The sequence below is a fragment of the Drosophila virilis genome, unplaced genomic scaffold (genome assembly GCF_030788295.1).
Source record: "Drosophila virilis strain 15010-1051.87 unplaced genomic scaffold, Dvir_AGI_RSII-ME tig00001981, whole genome shotgun sequence".
Taxonomy (NCBI): domain Eukaryota; kingdom Metazoa; phylum Arthropoda; class Insecta; order Diptera; family Drosophilidae; genus Drosophila; species Drosophila virilis.
This window is the reverse complement of record NW_027212875.1, coordinates 1-22,070: the sequence shown is the minus strand read 5'-3', so window position 1 is coordinate 22,070 and position 22,070 is coordinate 1. Positions and strand designations below refer to the sequence as shown.

The following is a 22,070-nucleotide window of genomic DNA, read 5'->3' as shown; positions in this document are numbered from 1 at the left end:
AAGTTTCAAGCATATGGTATATTATTGGATAGATATCCCTGATATCCCTGATATGCATAAATTATTAGATATCGTTATTTGTTATGTTGTATAACATTTGGCTTACGATATTAAGAAAAAAAGATAATTGTAAAACTTTCAAGCCAAGATGTGTTGTTTGTAATAATTTTATTGTTACTACATCGAGTAAACAAATGGGTTTCCTTTTATCGTAAAATTTAACAATTGCATCCAGTGGAAATTCGATTCATACAGATGTATGGACGATTAGTACGCTGGAAAAAAAGTTTCTAAAATTTTTGGAATTATTTTAAATATTTGTCATAATTGAAACTTTAACATTTTACATACTATTTAATATAGTATGTGACTTGTTTTACTTAATATATTTTTATCGCATAATTATGTTTGCAAGTTATGCATACATAATTTATACATATAAATAAATGATCAAGTTTGTCATCAAAATTAAAGTGTTTATTCCATTATGGTATTAAACAATGTGTGATAAAATATATATTAAGTAAGTGTACATATAAAGATATTTTTGAACGAATTGTATATATTTTCATATAGATATAATATGTGGTGAATCTTAAAAAATGTAAAACGTAAATTACCGAACATGAAATGCTATGTAACCATCTATATCTATAATATATTTTTTATTCAAAAATATATTAAGTTGTAATGTAAATACATTTTGTAAATATGTATGTATATTTTGTACATACAAATTATAAAAACATTATTCTGATTGATCCTGCCAGTAGTTATATGCTTGTCTCAAAGATTAAGCTATGCATGTCTAAGTACACACGAATTAACAGTGAAACCGCAAAAGGCTCATTATATCAGTTATGGTTCCTTAGATCGTTAACAGTTACTTGGATAACTGTGGTTATTCTAGAGCTAATACATGCAATTAAAACACGGACCTTTTGGAACGTGTGCTTTTATTAGGCTAAAACCAAGCGATCGCAAGATCGTTTTATTGGTTGAACTCTAGATAACATGCAGATCGTATGGTCTTGTACCGACGACAGATCTTTCAAATGTCTGCCCTATCAACTTTTGATGGTAGTATCTAGGACTACCATGGTTGCAACGGGTAACGGGGAATCAGGGTTCGATTCCGGAGAGGGAGCCTGAGAAACGGCTACCACATCTAAGGAAGGCAGCAGGCGCGTAAATTACCCACTCCCAGCTCGTAGAGGTAGTGACGAAAAATAACAATACAGGACTCATATCCGAGGCCCTGTAATTGGAATAAGTACACTTTAAATCCTTTAACAAGGACTTATTGGAGGGCAAGTCTGGTGCCAGCAGCCGCGGTAATTCCAGCTCCAATAGCGTATATTAAAGTTGTTGCGGTTAAAACGTTCGTAGTTGAATTTGTGCTTCATACGGGTAGTACAACTTACAATTGTAGTTAGTACTATACCTTTATGTATGTAAGCGTATTACCGGTGGAGTTCTTATATTAAATTAAATACTTGTATATTTTTATATATTCGTTGTAGTTAAAAGCCTGCAATAGTGCTCTTTATCGAGTGTTATTGTGGGCCGGTACAATTACTTTGAACAAATTAGAGTGCTTTAAGCAGGCCTCAAATGCCTGAATATTCTGTACATGGGATAATGAAATAAGACCTCTGTTCTGCTTTCATTGGTTGGATGGATGGATCAAGAGGTACTGATTAATAGAAACAGTTTAGGGGCATTAGTATTACGACGCGAGAGGTGAAATTCTTGGACCGTCGTAAGACTTGCTTAAGCGAAAGCATTTGCCAAAGATGCTTTCATTAATCAAGAACGAAAGTTAGAGGTTCGAAGCCGATCAGATACCGCCCTAGCTCTAACCATAAACGATGCCAGCTAGCAATTGGGTGTAGCTACTTTTATGGCTCTCTCAGTCGCTTCCCGGGAAACCAAAGCTTTTGGGCTCCGGGGGAAGTATGGTTGCAAAGCTGAAACTTAAAGGAATTGACGGAAGGGCACCGCCACGAGTGTAGCCTGCGCCTTTATTTTACTCAACACGGGAAAACTTACCAGGTTCGAATCTGTCCGATCGACAGCTCTTTCTCGAATCTATGGGTGGTGGTGCATGGCCGTTCTTAGTTCGTGGAGTGATTTGTCTGGTTAATTCCGATAACGAACGAGACTCAAATATATTAAATAGATATCTTCAGGATTATGGTGTTGAAGCTTATATAGCGTTCATTCATAGTGGCAGTAAAATGTTTATTGTGTTTGAATGTGTTTATATAAGTGGAGCCCTACCTGTTGGTTTGCCCCATTATAAGGATACTAGCTTCTGAAATGGACAAACTGCGTCTAGCAATAATGAGATTGAGCAATAACAGGTCTGTGATGTCCTTAGATGTCCTGAGCTGCACGCGCGCTACAATGAAAGTATCAACGTGTATTTCCTAGACCGAGAGGTCCGGGTAAGCCGCTGAACCACTTTCATGCTTGGGATTGTGAACTGAAACTGTTCACATGAACTTGGAATTTCCAGTAAATAACGTCCCTGCCCTTTGTACACAGTGCCCGTCGCTGCTACCGATTGAATTATTTAGTGAGATCTCCGGACGTGATCACTGTGACGCCTTGTGTGTTGCGTTTGTTCCGCAAAAGTTGACCGAACTTGATTATTCATTTTTATTCATTTTTATATATAGAAATAAGTAAAATTTTTCTGAATATAAATGAATAATCATTTAAAACATTTACACATACTTATGCCAAATTAATATATATTAATATAATATCTGCCATTTTTAATTTGGGATTTGTCTGTTTTTATGCGTTTTAATGATGAAAAACTTGCGTGTATATGTACCATAATATACATGCATTGCACAGATGTATTGTTCATTTTTATATGCGCATACATTATATAAACACAACAACCTAAATCTTATGTGTTGTACCTGTTTTCAGGTTAATGCTTTGCATATTTCTATACAAATATTTAATTCTTGTATCTATATAAAAATTTTATTCATACCATATTTTTAAAGTATATGTAAAACTAAGACATTTCGCAACACAATTTAGGTATAAACAATTTTATTGAAGGAATTGATGTATGCCAGTAAAATGGTGTATTTTTAATTTCTTTCAATAAAAACATTTGTGACGTAATGAAATAAACCAATATAAATTATCGCTCTAAGCGGTGGATCACTCGGCTCATGGGTCGATGAAGAACGCAGCAAACTGTGCGTCATCGTGTGAACTGCAGGACACATGAACATCGACATTTTGAACGCATATCGCAGTCCATGCTGTTTTGTACTTTTATTAATTTTATAGTGCTGCTTGGACTACATATGGTTGAGGTTTGTAAGACTTTGCTAATTAAGTTGTTTAAAATTTTTCGAAGTTTTTAAGCATATGGTATATTATTGGATAGATATCCCTGATATCCCTGATATGCATAAATTATTAGATATATATATTAAGAAAAAAAGATAATTGTGAAACTTTCAAGCCAAGATGTGTTGTTTGTAATAATTTTATTGTTACTACATCGAGTAAATAAATGGGTTTCCTTTTATCGTAAAATTTAACAATTGCATCCAGTGGAAATTCGATTCATACAGATGTATGGACGATTAGTACGCTGGAAAAAAAGTTTCTAAAATTTTTGAAATTATTTTAAATATTTGTCATAATTGAAACTTTAACATTTTACATACTATTTAATATAGTATGTGACTTGTTTTACTTAATATATTTTTATCGCATAATTATGTTTGCAAGTTATGCATACATAATTTATACATATAAATAAATTATCAAGTTTGTCATCAAAATTAAAGTGTTTATTCCATTATGGCATTAAACAATGTGTGATAAAATATATATTAAGTAAGTGTACATATAAAGATATTTTTGAACGAATTGTATATATTTTCATATAGATATAATATGTGGTGAATCTTAAAAAATGTGAAACGTAAATTACCGAACATGAAATGCTATGTAACCATCTATATCTATAATATATTTTTTATTCAAAAATATATTAAGTTGTAATGTAAATACATTTTGTAAATATGTATGTATATTTTGTACATACAAATTATAAAAACATTATTCTGATTGATCCTGCCAGTAGTTATATGCTTGTCTCAAAGATTAAGCTATGCATGTCTAAGTACACACGAATTAACAGTGAAACCGCAAAAGGCTCATTATATCAGTTATGGTTCCTTAGATCGTTAACAGTTACTTGGATAACTGTGGTTATTCTAGAGCTAATACATGCAATTAAAACACGGACCTTTTGGAACGTGTGCTTTTATTAGGCTAAAACCAAGCGATCGCAAGATCGTTTTATTGGTTGAACTCTAGATAACATGCAGATCGTATGGTCTTGTACCGACGACAGATCTTTCAAATGTCTGCCCTATCAACTTTTGATGGTAGTATCTAGGACTACCATGGTTGCAACGGGTAACGGGGAATCAGGGTTCGATTCCGGAGAGGGAGCCTGAGAAACGGCTACCACATCTAAGGAAGGCAGCAGGCGCGTAAATTACCCACTCCCAGCTCGTGGAGGTAGTGACGAAAAATAACAATACAGGACTCATATCCGAGGCCCTGTAATTGGAATAAGTACACTTTAAATCCTTTAACAAGGACCTATTGGAGGGCAAGTCTGGTGCCAGCAGCCGCGGTAATTCCAGCTCCAATAGCGTATATTAAAGTTGTTGCGGTTAAAACGTTCGTAGTTGAACTTGTGCTTCATACGGGTAGTACAACTTACAATTGTAGTTAGTACTATACCTTTATGTATGTAAGCGTATTACCGGTGGAGTTCTTATATTAAATTAAATACTTGTATATTTTTATATATTCGTTGTAGTTAAAAGCCTGCAATAGTGCTCTTTATCGAGTGTTATTGTGGGCCGGTACAATTACTTTGAACAAATTAGAGTCATTTAAGCAGGCCTCAAATGCCTGAATATTCTGTACATGGGATAATGAAATAAGACCTCTGTTCTGCTTTCATTGGTTGGATGGATGGATCAAGAGGTACTGATTAATAGAAACAGTTTAGGGGCATTAGTATTACGACGCGAGAGGTGAAATTCTTGGACCGTCGTAAGACTTGCTTAAGCGAAAGCATTTGCCAAAGATGTTTTAATTAATCAAGAACGAAAGTTAGAGGTTCGAAGGCGATCAGATACCACCCTAGCTCTAACCATAAACGATGCCAGCTAGCAATTGGGTGTAGCTACTTTTATGGCTCTCTCAGTCGCTTCCCGGGAAACCAAAGCTTTTGGGCTCCGGGGGAAGTATGGTTGCAAAGCTGAAACTTAAAGGAATTGACGGAAGGGCACCGCCACGAGTGTAGCCTGCGGCTTTATTTTACTCAACACGGGAAAACTTACCAGGTTCGAACATAAGTGTGTATGTCCGATCGATAGCTCTTTATCGAATCTATGGGTGGTGGTGCATGGCCGTTCTTAGTTCGTGGAGTGATTTGTCTGGTTAATTCCGATAGCGAACAAGACTCAAAAATATTAAATAGATATTTTCAGGATTATGGTGTTGAAGCTTATATAGCGTTCATTCATAGTGGCAGTAAAATGTTTATTGTGTTTGAATGTGTTTATATAAGTGGAGCCGTACCTGTTGGTTTGCCCCATTATAAGGATACTAGCTTCTGAAATGGACAAACTGCGTCTAGCAATAATGAGATTGAGCAATAACAGGGCTGTGATGTCCTTAGATGTCCTGGGCTGCACGCGCGCTACAATGAAAGTATCAACGTGTATTTTCTAGACCGAGAGGTCCGGGTAAGCCGCTGAACCACTTTCATGCTTGGGATTGTGAACTGAAACTGTTCACATGAACTTGGAATTCCCAGTAAATTACGTCCCTGCCCTTTGTACATACTGCCCGTCGCTGCTACCGATTGAATTATTTAGTGAGATCTCCGGACGTGATCACTGTGACGCCTTGTGTGTTGCGTTTTTTCCCCAAAAGTTGACCGAACTTGATTATTTACAGGTGAAGGATCATTATTGTATAATGTTCATTTTTATATATAGAAATAAGTAAAATTTTTCTGAATAGAAATGAATAATCATTTATACCATTTACACATACTTATGCCAAATTAATATATATTAATATAATATCTGCCATTTTTAATTTGGGATTTGTCTGTTTTTATGCGTTTTAATGATGAAAAACTTGCGTGTATATGTACCATAATATACATGCGTTGCACAGATGTATTGTTCATTTTTATATGCGCATACATTATATAAACGCAACAACCCAAATTTTATGTGTTGTACCTGTTTTCAGGTTAATGCTTTGCATATTTCTATAAAAATATTTAATTCTTGTATCTATATAAAAATTTTATTCATACCATATTTTTAAAGTATATGTAAAACTAAGACATTTCGCAACACAATTTAGGTATAAACAATTTTATTGAAGGAATTGATGTATGCCAGTAAAATGGTGTATTTTTAATTTCTTTCAATAAAAACATTTGTGACGTAATGAAATAAACCAATATAAATTATCACTCTAAGCGGTGGATCACTCGGCTCATGGATCGATGAAGAACGCAGCAAACTGTGCGTCATCGTGTGAACTGCAGGACACATGAACATCGACATTTTGAACGCATATCGCAGTCCATGCTGTTTTGTACTTTTATTAAATTTATAGTGCTGCTTGGACTACATATGGTTGAGGTTTGTAAGACTTTGCTAATTAAGTTGTTTAAAATTTTTCGAAGTTTTTAAGCATATGGTATATTATTGGATAGATATCCCTGATATCCCTGATATGCATAAATTATTAGATATCGTTATTTGTTATGTTGTATAACATTTGGCTTACGATATTAAGAAAAAAAGATAATTGTAAAACTTTCAAGCCAAGATGTGTTGTTTGTAATAATTTTATTGTTACTACATCGAGTAAACAAATGGGTTTCCTTTTATCGTAAAATTTAACAATTGCATTCAGTGGAAATTCGATTCATACAGATGTATGGACGATTAGTACGCTGGAAAAAAAGTTTCTAAAATTTTTGAAATTATTTTAAATATTTGTCATAATTGAAACTTTAACATTTTACATACTATTTAATATAGTATGTGACTTGTTTTACTTAATATATTTTTATCACATAATTATGTTTGCAAGTTATGCATACATAATTTATACATATAAATAAATTATCAAGTTTGTAATCAAAATTAAAGTGTTTATTCCATTATGGTATTAAACAATGTGTGATAAAATATATATTAAGTAAGTGTACATATAAAGATATTTTTGAACGAATTGTATATATTTTCATATAGACATAATATGTGGTGAATCTTAAAAAATGTGAAACGTAAATTACCGAACATGAAATGCTATGTAACCATCTATATCTATAGTATATTTTTTATTCAAAAATATATTAAGTTGTAATGTAAATACATTTTGTAAATATGTATGTATATTTTGTACATACAAATTATAAAAACATTATTCTGATTGATCCTGCCAGTAGTTATATGCTTGTCTCAAAGATTAAGCTATGCATGTCTAAGTACACACGAATTAACAGTGAAACCGCAAAAGGCTCATTATATCAGTTATGGTTCCTTAGATCGTTAACAGTTACTTGGATAACTGTGGTAATTCTAGAGCTAATACATGCAATTAAAACACGGACCTTTTGGAACGTGTGCTTTTATTAGGCTAAAACCAAGCGATCGCAAGATTGTTTTATTGGTTGAACTCTAGATAACATGCAGATCTTATGGTCTTGTACCGACGACAGATCTTTCAAATGTCTGCCCTATCAACTTTTGATGGTAGTATCTAGGACTACCATGGTTGCAACGGGTAACGGGGAATCAGGGTTCGATTCCGGAGAGGGAGCCTGAGAAACGGCTACCACATCTAAGGAAGGCAGCAGGCGCGTAAATTACCCACTCCCAGCTCGTGGAGGTAGTGACGAAAAATAACAATACAGGACTCATATCCGAGGCCCTGTAATTGGAATAAGTACACTTTTAATCCTTTAACAAAAACTTATTGGTGGGCAAGTCTGGTGCCAGCAGCCGCGGTAATTCCAGCTCCAATAGCGTATATTAAAGTTGTTGCGGTTAAAACGTTCGTAGTTGAGCTTGTGCTTCATACGGGTAGTACAACTTACAATTGTAGTTAGTACTATACCTTTATGTATGTAAGCGTATTACCGGTGGAGTTCTTATATTAAATTAAATACTTGTATATTTTTATATATTCGTTGTAGTTAAAAGCCTGCAATAGTGCTCTTTATCGAGTGTTATTGTGGGCTGGTACAATTACTTTGAACAAATTAGAGTGATTTAAGCAGGCCTCAAATGCCTGAATATTCTGTACATGGGATAATGAAATAAGATCTCTGTTCTGCTTTCATTGGTTGGATGGATGGATCAAGAGGTACTGATTAATAGAAATAGTTTGGGGGCATTAGTATTACGACGCGAGAGGTGAAATTCTTGGACCGTCGTAAGACTTGCTTAAGCGAAAGCATTTGCCAAAGATGCTTTCATTAATCAAGAACGAAAGTTAGAGGTTTGAAGCCGATCAGATACCGCCCTAGCTCTAACCATAAACGATGCCAGCTAGCAATTGGGTGTAGCTACTTTTATGGCTCTCTCAGTCGCTTCCCGGGAAACCAAAGCTTTTGGGCTCCGGGGGAAGTATGGTTGCAAAGCTGAAACTTAAAGGAATTGACGGAAGGGCACCGCCACGAGTGTAGCCTGCGGCTTTATTTTACTCAACACGGGAAAACTTACCAGGTTCGAACATAAGTGTGTATGTCCGATCGACAGCTCTTTCTCGAATCTATGGGTGGTGGTGCATGGCCGTTCTTAGTTCGTGGAGTGATTTGTCTGGTTAATTCCGATAACGAACGAGACTCAAATATATTAAATAGATATCTTCAGGATTATGGTGTTGAAGCTTATATAGCGTTCATTCATAGTGGCAGTAAAATGTTTATTGTGTTTGAATGTGTTTATATAAGTGGAGCCCTACCTGTTGGTTTGCCCCATTATAAGGATACTAGCTTCTGAAATGGACAAACTGCGTCTAGCAATAATGAGATTGAGCAATAACAGGTCTGTGATGTCCTTAGATGTCCTGGGCTGCACGCGCGCTACAATGAAAGTATCAACGTGTATTTCCTAGACCGAGAGGTCCGGGTAAACCGCTGAGCCACTTTCATGCTTGGGATTGTGAACTGAAACTGTTCACATGAACTTGAAATTCCCAGTAAATAACGTCCCTGCCCTTTGTACACAGTGCCCGTCGCTGCTACCGATTAAATTATTTAGTGAGATCTCCGGACGTGATAACTGTGACGCCTTGTGTGTTGCGTTTGTTCCGCAAAAGTTGACCGAACTTGATTATTCATTTTTATTCATTTTTATATATAGAAATAAGTAAAATTTTTCTGAATATAAATGAATAATCATTTAAAACATTTACACATACTTATGCCAAATTAATATATATTAATATAATATCTGCCATTTTTAATTTGGGATTTGTCTGTTTTTATGCGTTTTAATGATGAAAAACTTGCGTGTATATGTACCATAATATACATGCGTTGCACAGATGTATTGTTCATTTTTATATGCGCATACATTATATAAACACAACAACCTAAATTTTATGTGTTGTACCTGTTTTCAGGTTAATGCTTTGCATATTTCTATAAAAATATTTAATTCTTGTATCTATATAAAAATTTTATTCATACCATATTTTTAAAGTATATGTAAAACTAAGACATTTCGCAACACAATTTAGGTATAAACAATTTTATTGAAGGAATTGATGTATGCCAGTAAAATGGTGTATTTTTAATTTCTTTCAATAAAAACATTTGTGACGTAATGAAATAAACCAATATAAATTATCACTCTAAGCGGTGGATCACTCGGCTCATGGGTCGATGAAGAACGCAGCAAACTGTGCGTCATCGTGTGAACTGCAGGACACATGAACATCGACATTTTGAACGCATATCGCAGTCCGTGCTGTTTTGTACTTTTATTAATTTTATAGTGCTGCTTGGACTGCATATGGTTGAGGTTTGTAAGACTTTGCTAATTAAGTTGTTTAAAATTTTTCGAAGTTTTAAGCATATGGTATATTATTGGATAGATATCCCTGATATGCATAAATTATTAGATATATATATTAAGAAAAAAAGATAATTGTAAAACTTTCAAGCCAAGATGTGTTGTTTGTAATAATTTTATTGTTACTACATCGAGTAAACAAATGGGTTTCCTTTTATCGTAAAATTTAACAATTGCATCCAGTGGAAATTCGATTCATACAGATGTATGGACGATAAGTACGCTGGAAAGAAAGTTTCTAAAATTTTTGTAATTATTTTAAATATTTGTCATAATTGAAACTTTAACATTTTACATACTATTTAATATAGTATGTGACTTGTTTTACTTAATATATTTTTATCGCATAATTATGTTTGCAAGTTATGCATACATAATTTATACATATAAATAAATTATCAAGTTTGTCATCAAAATTAAAGTGTTTATTCCATTATGGTATTAAACAATGTGTGATAAAATATATATTAAGTAAGTGTACATATAAAGATATTTTTGAACGAATTGTATATATTTTCATATAGATATAATATGTGGTGAATTTTAAAAAATGTGAAACGTAAATTACCGAACATGAAATGCTATGTAACAATGGCCATATTCGTTTATATTTAACATTAATATCTATAGTATATTTTTTATTCAAAAATATATTAAGTTGTAATGTAAATACATTTTGTAAATATGTATGTATATTTTGTACATACAAATTATAAAAACATTATTCTGATTGATCCTGCCAGTAGTTATATGCTTGTCTCAAAGATTAAGCTATGCATGTCTAAGTACACACGAATTAACAGTGAAACCGCAAAAGGCTCATTATATCAGTTATGGTTCCTTAGATCGTTAACAGTTACTTGGATAACTGTGGTAATTCTAGAGCTAATACATGCAATTAAAACACGGACCTTTTGGAACATGTGCTTTTATTAGGCTAAAACCAAGCGATCGCAAGATCGTTTTATTGGTTGAACTCTAGATAACATGCAGATCTTATGGTCTTGTACCGACGACAGATCTTTCAAATGTCTGCCCTATCAACTTTTGATGGTAGTATCTAGGACTACCATGGTTGCAACGGGTAACGGGGAATCAGGGTTCGATTCCGGAGAGGGAGCCTGAGAAACGGCTACCACATCTAAGGAAGGCAGCAGGCGCGTAAATTACCCACTCCCAGCTCGTGGAGGTAGTGACGAAAAATAACAATACAGGACTCATATCCGAGGCCCTGTAATTGGAACAAGTACACTTTAAATCCTTTAACAAGGACCTATTGGAGGGCAAGTCTGGTGCCAGCAGCCGCGGTAATTCCAGCTCCAATAGCGTATATTAAAGTTGTTGCGGTTAAAACGTTCGTAGTTGAGCTTGTGCTTCATACGGGTAGTACAACTTACAATTGTAGTTAGTACTATACCTTTATGTATGTAAGCGTATTACCGGTGGAGTTCTTATATTAAATTAAATACTTGTATATTTTTATATATTCGTTGTAGTTAAAAGCCTGCAATAGTGCTCTTTATCGAGTGTTATTGTGGGCCGGTACAATTACTTTGAACAAATTAGAGTGATTTAAGCAGGCCTCAAATGCCTGAATATTCTGTACATGGGATAATGAAATAAGACCTCTGTTCTGCTTTCATTGGTTGGATGGATGGATCAAGAGGTACTGATTAATAGAAACAGTTTGGGGGCATTAGTATTACGACGCGAGAGGTGAAATTCTTGGACCGTCGTAAGACTTGCTTAAGCGAAAGCATTTGCCAAAGATGCTTTCATTAATCAAGAACGAAAGTTAGAGGTTCGAAGCCGATCAGATACCGCCCTAGCTCTAACCATAAACGATGCCAGCTAGCAATTGGGTGTAGCTACTTTTATGGCTCTCTCAGTCGCTTCCCGGGAAACCAAAGCTTTTGGGCTCCGGGGGAAGTATGGTTGCAAAGCTGAAACTTAAAGGAATTGACGGAAGGGCACCGCCACGAGTGTAGCCTGCGGCTTTATTTTACTCAACACGGGAAAACTTACCAGGTTCGAACATAAGTGTGTATGTCCGATCGACAGCTCTTTCTCGAATCTATGGGTGGTGGTGCATGGCCGTTCTTAGTTCGTGGAGTGATTTGTCTGGTTAATTCCGATAACGAACGAGACTCAAATATATTAAATAGATATCTTCAGGATTATGGTGTTGAAGCTTATATAGCGTTCATTCATAGTGGCAGTAAAATGTTTATTGTGTTTTGAATGTGTTTATATAAGTGGAGCCCTACCTGTTGGTTTGCCCCATTATAAGGATACTAGCTTCTGAAATGGACAAACTGCGTCTAGCAATAATGAGATTGAGCAATAACAGGTCTGTGATGTCCTTAGATGTCCTGGGCTGCACGCGCGCTACAATGAAAGTATCAACGTGTATTTCCTAGACCGAGAGGTCCGGGTAAACCGCTGAGCCACTTTCATGCTTGGGATTGTGAACTGAAACTGTTCACATGAACTTGAAATTCCCAGTAAATAACGTCCCTGCCCTTTGTACACAGTGCCCGTCGCTGCTACCGATTAAATTATTTAGTGAGATCTCCGGACGTGATAACTGTGACGCCTTGTGTGTTGCGTTTGTTCCGCAAAAGTTGACCGAACTTGATTATTCATTTTTATTCATTTTTATATATAGAAATAAGTAAAATTTTTCTGAATATAAATGAATAATCATTTAAAACATTTACACATACTTATGCCAAATTAATATATATTAATATAATATCTGCCATTTTTAATTTGGGATTTGTCTGTTTTTATGCGTTTTAATGATGAAAAACTTGCGTGTATATGTACCATAATATACATGCGTTGCACAGATGTATTGTTCATTTTTATATGCGCATACATTATATAAACACAACAACCTAAATTTTATGTGTTGTACCTGTTTTCAGGTTAATGCTTTGCATATTTCTATAAAAATATTTAATTCTTGTATCTATATAAAAATTTTATTCATACCATATTTTTAAAGTATATGTAAAACTAAGACATTTCGCAACACAATTTAGGTATAAACAATTTTATTGAAGGAATTGATGTATGCCAGTAAAATGGTGTATTTTTAATTTCTTTCAATAAAAACATTTGTGACGTAATGAAATAAACCAATATAAATTATCACTCTAAGCGGTGGATCACTCGGCTCATGGGTCGATGAAGAACGCAGCAAACTGTGCGTCATCGTGTGAACTGCAGGACACATGAACATCGACATTTTGAACGCATATCGCAGTCCGTGCTGTTTTGTACTTTTATTAATTTTATAGTGCTGCTTGGACTGCATATGGTTGAGGTTTGTAAGACTTTGCTAATTAAGTTGTTTAAAATTTTTCGAAGTTTTAAGCATATTGTATATTATTGGATAGATATCCCTGATATGCATAAATTATTAGATATATATATTAAGAAAAAAAGATAATTGTGAAACTTTCAAGCCAAGATGTGTTGTTTGTAATAATTTTATTGTTACTACATCGAGTAAACAAATGGGTTTCCTTTTATCGTAAAATTTAACAATTGCATCCAGTGGAAATTCGATTCATACAGATGTATGGACGATAAGTACGCTGGAAAGAAAGTTTCTAAAATTTTTGTAATTATTTTAAATATTTGTCATAATTGAAACTTTAACATTTTACATACTATTTAATATAGTATGTGACTTGTTTTACTTAATATATTTTTATCGCATAATTATGTTTGCAAGTTATGCATACATAATTTATACATATAAATAAATTATCAAGTTTGTCATCAAAATTAAAGTGTTTATTCCATTATGGTATTAAACAATGTGTGATAAAATATATATTAAGTAAGTGTACATATAAAGATATTTTTGAACGAATTGTATATATTTTCATATAGATATAATATGTGGTGAATTTTAAAAAATGTGAAACGTAAATTACCGAACATGAAATGCTATGTAACAATGGCCATATTCGTTTATATTTAACATTAATATCTATAGTATATTTTTTATTCAAAAATATATTAAGTTGTAATGTAAATACATTTTGTAAATATGTATGTATATTTTGTACATACAAATTATAAAAACATTATTCTGATTGATCCTGCCAGTAGTTATATGCTTGTCTCAAAGATTAAGCTATGCATGTCTAAGTACACACGAATTAACAGTGAAACCGCAAAAGGCTCATTATATCAGTTATGGTTCCTTAGATCGTAACAGTTACTTGGATAACTGTGGTAATTCTAGAGCTAATACATGCAATTAAAACACGGACCTTTTGGAACATGTGCTTTTATTAGGCTAAAACCAAGCGATCGCAAGATCGTTTTATTGGTTGAACTCTAGATAACATGCAGATCTTATGGTCTTGTACCGACGACAGATCTTTCAAATGTCTGCCCTATCAACTTTTGATGGTAGTATCTAGGACTACCATGGTTGCAACGGGTAACGGGGAATCAGGGTTCGATTCCGGAGAGGGAGCCTGAGAAACGGCTACCACATCTAAGGAAGGCAGCAGGCGCGTAAATTACCCATTCCCAGCTCGTGGAGGTAGTGACGAAAAATAACAATACAGGACTCATATCCGAGGCCCTGTAATTGGAACAAGTACACTTTAAATCCTTTAACAAGGACCTATTGGAGGGGCAAGTCTGGTGCCAGCAGCCGCGGTAATTCCAGCTCCAATAGCGTATATTAAAGTTGTTGCGGTTAAAAACGTTCGTAGTTGAGCTTGTGCTTCATACGGGTAGTACAACTTACAATTGTAGTTAGTACTATACCTTTATGTATGTAAGCGTATTACCGGTGGAGTTCTTATATTAAATTAAATACTTGTATATTTTTATATATTCGTTGTAGTTAAAAGCCTGCAATAGTGCTCTTTATCGAGTGTTATTGTGGGCCGGTACAATTACTTTGAACAAATTAGAGTGATTTAAGCAGGCCTCAAATGCCTGAATATTCTGTACATGGGATAATGAAATAAGACCTCTGTTCTGCTTTCATTGGTTGGATGGATGGATCAAGAGGTACTGATTAATAGAAACAGTTTGGGGGCATTAGTATTACGACGCGAGAGGTGAAATTCTTGGACCGTCGTAAGACTTGCTTAAGCGAAAGCATTTTGCCAAAGATGCTTTCATTAATCAAGAACGAAAGTTAGAGGTTCGAAGCCGATCAGATACCGCCCTAGCTCTAACCATAAACGATGCCAGCTAGCAATTGGGTGTAGCTACTTTTATGGCTCTCTCAGTCGCTTCCCGGGAACCAAAGCTTTCGGGCTCCGGGGGAAGTATGGTTGCAAAGCTGAAACTTAAAGGAATTGACGGAAGGGCACTGCCACGAGTGTAGCCTGCGGCTTTATTTTACTCAACACGGGAAAACTTACCAGGTTCGAACATAAGTGTGTATGTCCGATCGACAGCTCTTTCTCGAATCTATGGGTGGTGGTGCATGGCCGTTCTTAGTTCGTGGAGTGATTTGTCTGGTTAATTCCGATAACGAACGAGACTCAAATATATTAAATAGATATCTTCAGGATTATGGTGTTGAAGCTTATATAGCGTTCATTCATAGTGGCAGTAAAATGTTTATTGTGTTTGAATGTGTTTTATATAAGTGGAGCCCTACCTGTTGGTTTGCCCCATTATAAGGATACTAGCTTCTGAAATGGACCAAACTGCGTCTAGCAATAATGAGATTGAGCAATAACAGGTCTGTGATGTCCTTAGATGTCCTGGGCTGCACGCGCGCTACAATGAAAGTATCAACGTGTATTTCCTAGACCGAGAGGTCCGGGTAAACCGCTGAGCCACTTTCATGCTTGGGATTGTGAACTGAAAACTGTTCACATGAACTTGGAATTCCCAGTAAATAACGTCCCTGCCCTTTGTACACAGTGCCAGTCGCTGCTACCGATTGAATTATTTAGTAAGATCTCCGGACGTGATCACTGTGACGCCTTGTGTGTTGCGTTTTGTTCCGCAAAAGTTGACCGAACTTGATTATTCATTTTTATTCATTTTTATATATAGAAATAAGTAAAATTTTTCTGAATATAAATGAATAATCATTTAAAACATTTACACATACTTATGCCAAATTAATATATATTAATATAATATCTGCCATTTTTAATTTGGGATTTGTCTGTTTTTATGCGTTTTAATGATGAAAAACTTGCGTGTATATGTACCATAATATACATGCATTGCACAGATGTATTGTTCATTTTTATATGCGCATACATTATATAAACACAACAACCTAAATTTTTATGTGTTGTACCTGTTTTCCAGGTTAATGCTTTGCATATTTCTATACAAATATTTAATTCTTGTATCTATATAAAAATTTTATTCATACCATATTTTTAAAGTATATGTAAAAACTAAGACATTTCGCAACACAATTAAGGTATAAACAATTTTATTGAAGGAATTGATATATGCCAGTAAAATGGTGTATTTTTAATTTCTTTCAATAAAAACATTTGTGACGTAATGAAATAAACCAATATAAATTATCACTCTAAGCGGTGGATCACTCGGCTCATGGGTTGATGAAGAACGCAGCAAACTGTGCGTCATCGTGTGAAACTGCAGGACACATGAACATCGACATTTTGAACGCATATCGCAGTCATGCTGTTTTGTACTTTAATTAATTTTTATAGTGCTGCTTGGACTACATATGGTTGAGGGTTTGTAAGACTTTGCTAATTAAGTTGTTTTAAAATTTTTCGAAGTTTCAAGCATATGCATAAATTATTCATAATATTAATATATATATGGATGTAGTGAATGTGTGAGCGTAAATGTTGTTCGTGGCTGCCCGCAGGGATCTTTCTGTGGCCCATTCATTTGGAACCTCATGATGGACCCCTTGCTGGTGCAGCTTGAGCAGATGTGTAAATGTTGTGCGTATGCGGACGATCTGCTCATCTTGATTGAGGGTCGGTCGCGTCTTGAGATCGAGACGAATGCGGGTATGTGCTTGCGCACTGTGTATGAGTGGGGTGATGAAAGTGTTGGGGTCAGTCTTGCAATGGACAAGACAGTGTCAATGCTGCTCAAGGGCAGATTGGCAACTAGTCGGCCACCCATTGTCAGACTGAATGGAGTGAATGTGAGGTATGCGTCTGAGGTGAAATACCTCGGCATAACCTTCGGCGAGAGGATGTGTTTCAATCCTCATATCGCTGGTCTCAAGGCCCGGCTACTTGGTTTGGTGGGGCAAGTGCGTCGTATTTTGAGGTCTGACTGGGGCCTAAGCAGACATGCTGTCCGCACCCATCTATGAGGGTCTGTTGTTGCATGTGCAGCATATGGATCGTCTTGTATGGTGCAAGGCGGTCACGACTGTGGTCGGCAGAAAGAAAGTGCTGGCTGCCAGAGAGTGCTTCTGTTAGGTTGTTTGCCGCACTGTCTCTACGGAGGCAATGCAGGTACTGTTAGGAGTAGCCCCCCTTGACTTGGAGATCAGCCGTCGAGCCTTGATGTACAGGATCAAGAGGCGGCTGCCATTGCTGCAGAATGATTGGCTAGCGGGTAGGGATGTGGAGAGTTTAGGGCTTAGTGAATGCAAGAGATTGGTGAATGAGTGTGTTTTGTCTGACTGGCAAGTCAGATGGGACACTAGCGTGAATGGGCGTGTCACTCATCGGTTTATACGGGAGGTTACATTTGCTGGCAGCCGACCAGACTTTGGGTTCGGCCTGAGTCTTGGATTCCTGTTGACTGGTCACGGTTCCCTCAATGCATTCCTGCATTCGAGGAACCTTTATGACAGTCCAGAATGCCGTTGTGGCTCGGCTGCTGAGACATGGGGGCATGTTCTCTGTGAGTGCACAAGGTATGCAGATCTTCGAGATCTGAGGGGGATGGTTATAAGTGAGGTTAGTGGGCGGGTTTGACGTAAGTCAATCACTCTCCACTAGTGATAGGGTTAGAAGAATGAGTGAGTTTGCTAGAGCTGCATTTTCCAGGCGACGTTTGCAATTGCAGGAAGGAATTGTATGAATGATGATGGATGGTAGATGTGAGAATGTGGGGGTACGAATGTGGGGGTATTTCTGAATGGTAATTTTTGTTGAACATTGTGTTGTTGTTGGGGCTACCAACCCTTAACTGTTTTGGGGGTTTTAAATTGGAAGTGCCCTTCTGGTACGAGGCCTGACCAGAGGCTTTTAATCTGGTACCACGGGTAACCAGGAGCCCACGGAACTTGTTCCGTCCTGGTTAGTTGGTGTGGCCTTTCGGGGAGTATCGTGGTGGTTGTGGTATAACACCCAAATGCGGGTAGAGCATCGCTCGACGTGGAGTTGCGTCATACAACCGGGTTCCGTGACCCAGATTACGAAAGAGGCTTAGGTAATCCTCGTGCCAAACCAAGGTAGAAGTCACAACCAAACAGTCGTGCCTTTAATTGGTACCTGCGGATTGATGTTCCAAGGGGGCGGTGATTGACGCTTGAATTAATCCTATACTAGGAACCGTGAGATTAAGCCATCGCGGCAGGTGCTCACGTTAAGCCCACTGACTTTCATGTCCCTATCTACTCCAGTTCGTTTCAGACAGTTGTTGGGAACAGACGTGTTTATTTCATCGCTCGCTTCGCAAACAATTTAAAGATAACGGTGCTTTCAAGCAACGGTATCTTGTTTACATGTTGTGCGCTTATCAGCAATAAAGTTTTAATTGCTTTGTTTACGTCGTTGCTGCGTGAGCAACAGGCGTTCGTGTGTGTGTGTGAAACCGCCAGCTTCTACGTGTGTGTGTGTGTGGGTGTGCTATTTATATATTAAATAGATAAGCGCACACCTGCGGGCGATGCCGCCACGCAAAAAGAGGCCCGCTGATTAGGGGACTTTTGAAAATTGTGGGATGACGTCGGAAGATGAGGTGACCTTGTCGGGAGTCCGTCATCGAACAGCGGAGGTAAGGCGGAGGAGCAAGCAGCGCCTGAGGAAGGCAACTTCGGAAAGCGCTTGTCAGCTCAGTTGGTGCGCGTGAGGGGAGCGCTGTTCCCGCGGGAGCCGCAGATGGCTCGCCCGGAGCAGCGGGTGCAAGTGTGGAGGAGCGGGTTTTTGCCGTTCCTCATGCCGTGAGCGTTTTGAATGTGTCTGAAACCTGCCGTGGAGGGGCCATAGACAAGAGCGCGGCTTTTGAGGAAGCGGAAAGGAACAGCTGTCGAGCAGATAAAGGCGATAACGGGAGCTTTATTGCAGCTTGCACTAAAGGAGAGAGCCACGGGGTCGCTCATTTGCAAGTTAGTTGATTATATACAGGGCAGTATGAGCAGCTCCTGTTTCGCGCTTGTGGGCGCAGAATGAGCGGCTGCAGGGGCGCTTGGAGGCCGTTTGCGGGGGGTGCAGGCGTTTCGCATGAATTGCATGTTCCAGCCGGCCAAGCGCGGGCTCCGTCGGTGAACGCCGCCAGAGGGGGTCCCAGGTCGTCAGTGCCGTCTACCCCGGAGATGCCTCGGCCCAGTTGAGACATGGTCCTTGGTTGTGCGCAGCAAGCTGCTGGCAAAACCGCTAAGGACGTGGTTGAGCAGGTGGTGAACGAGGAGGTCCCTCTCTTGGTGTGCGGATACATGAGGTGAAACCTTTAAGGGATGGAGGTGCGTTAATTCGGACTCCATCGGTCGCCGAGTGTGAGAAAATTGTGGAAAAACACAAAGTTCAACGAGGTGGGATTGGAAGTGTGTGTGAATGATAAATTAGGGCCGAATGTTGTGGTTCAGGGCGTTCACTCGCAGATCACCCTGACGAGTTCATGGGTGACCTTTACGAGATGAACTTAAAGGACCAAAATGTCACTTGAAGCCTTTAAGAAAGGTGTCCGGATGACAAGTAAGCCATGGCGGCGGGAGGTAATGTAGCAGTTAATATCGTCCTCGAGGGTGCTGTGGTGGCCATGCAGTCCCTTTTAGAAATCGGACGCTGCTACATAAATGGTTTTTCGTTTAGAGTGAGAAGTTTTTGACCTGGTACCGGGATGCTACCGCTGCCTTGGCTTCGACATAAGGTGGCAGAGTGCAGAGCCAAAGAGGACGTTTGCCGTCGCTGCGGCCAGATGGGTCACCGCGTGGCTCAGTGCAGCAATGCACTGAATTGCCGCAATTGCTCCTTTAAGGGGAAGCCGTCGGGACATCTGATGATGTCTCTAGCCTGTCCCATATACGGGGCGATTGTTGCGATTGTAATCCGATTGAGATTGTTGTCACCACACTATTACGAGGAACAAAAGTGTTGGGGGTAATCGCTGGCGCACTTGTAGTGTGAATGGTCCCTTCATGGGCTCATTGTGCAGGAGGCGGCACGCAAGTTTCACTTAATGCATTAATGATTTGGTGGATGAGCAGGTCGTATGTGTGAATGGGTGGATAACTGGTGCAAATGATCGCATGATGAGAGGCACCGTAAGGTCAACCTTAAGCATGTGAAGTGGTGGACGAATCAGTTAAGCACCAAGCGGCGGATGGTCCGGTCTCTGCGGGAAGCGATTCCAAAGGGCCAGAGCTACCAATGCGGATGGTGCAGCCCAACTCGGATTGAATATAGTCGGTGTATGAATGAGTACAAGCAAATGCTTGTAAAGGTGAAAGAAGATGAATGGCGCTCTTTCCTGGAGCGCAATAAGGATGACACCTGGGGTCATGTTTATAAAATAGTTCGAGGTAGAGGCAGGGAAACGGATGTAAGTAGCCTCCGTGTTGGTAACGTTCAGTTAACGGCATGGAGGGATTGCATGAATGTCTTGTTGAATGAATTCTTCCCCAGAGCGGATCATCAGGACTCACCACCTAGTGTGGTTAGCCTGTTGATCCGCTTTGGATAGTGAGTTGGAGGTGGCTTTCTCGAGGTTAAAGTCGAGGAAGTCCCCTGGTATGGATGGATTCACTGGAGAAATGTGTAAAAGTGTCTGGAAGTCAATTCCAGAGTATATGAAAGCGATGTATGCGAAGTGTCTGAATGAGGGTTATTTCCCCAGTGAATGGAAGTGTGCGAGAGTGATAGTGCTCCTGAAGTCGCCTGACGGATCAGGAGCAATCCTAGATCTTTTCGGGGCATCAGTCTTCTTCCGGTTCTTGGAAAAGTTCTGGAAAGGATTATGGTAGAAAGGCTTCAGGAGAGAATGAGTGACCAAATGTCTGACAGGCAATTTGGTTTTAGGCAGGGCAGATGTGTTGAGGATGCGTGGAGGTATGTTAGTGACTCTGTTGAGGCTAGCAGCTCCACGTATGTCTTGGGCATCTTTGTTGATTTTAAAGGTGCTTTCGACTACCTGAGTTGGGCGAGTGTTTTGAGAAGGTTGGATGAATGCGGGTGCCGAGAATTAGCTCTCTGGAAGAGCTATTTCTCTGGCAGACGTGCGTGTGCTGTAGGGCGGTGTGAATGTGTGAGCGTAAATGTTGTTCGTGGCTGCCCGCAGGGATCTTTCTGTGGCCCATTCATTTGGAACCTCATGATGGACCCCTTGCTGGTGCAGCTTGAGCAGATGTGTAAATGTTGTGCGTATGCGGACGATCTGCTCATCTTGATTGAGGGTCGGTCGCGTCTTGCGATCGAGACGAATGCGGGGTATGTGCTTGCGCACTGTGTATGAGTGGGTGTGAAAGTGTTGGGGTCCAGTCTTGCAATGGAAAAAGACAGTGTCAATGCTGCTCAAGGGCAGATTGGCAGCTAGTCGGCCACCCATTGTCAGACTGAATGGAGTGTGAATGTGAGGTATGCGTCTGAGGTGAAATACCTCGGCATAACCTTCGGCGAGAGGATGTGTTTCACTCCTCATATCGCTGGTCTCAAGGCCCGGCTACTTGGTTTGGTGGGGCAAGTGCGTCGTATTTTGAGGTCTGACTGG

General features: G+C 38.4%; 5 pseudogenes; all 5 read left to right on the top strand.

Moving 5' to 3' along the window:
- The first annotated feature begins 3,173 nt into the window (after nt 1–3,173).
- On the top strand, nt 3,174–3,326 carry LOC116650118 (5.8S ribosomal RNA; annotated as a pseudogene).
- A 3,234-nt stretch (nt 3,327–6,560) lies between these two features.
- On the top strand, nt 6,561–6,713 carry LOC116650121 (5.8S ribosomal RNA; annotated as a pseudogene).
- A 3,246-nt stretch (nt 6,714–9,959) lies between these two features.
- Nucleotides 9,960–10,112, top strand: LOC116650120 (5.8S ribosomal RNA; annotated as a pseudogene).
- Nucleotides 10,113–13,341: 3,229 nt separating this feature from the next.
- LOC116650119 (5.8S ribosomal RNA) lies at nt 13,342–13,494 on the top strand (annotated as a pseudogene).
- A 3,236-nt stretch (nt 13,495–16,730) lies between these two features.
- On the top strand, nt 16,731–16,910 carry LOC116650117 (5.8S ribosomal RNA; annotated as a pseudogene).
- The last annotated feature ends 5,160 nt before the right edge of the window (nt 16,911–22,070 follow it).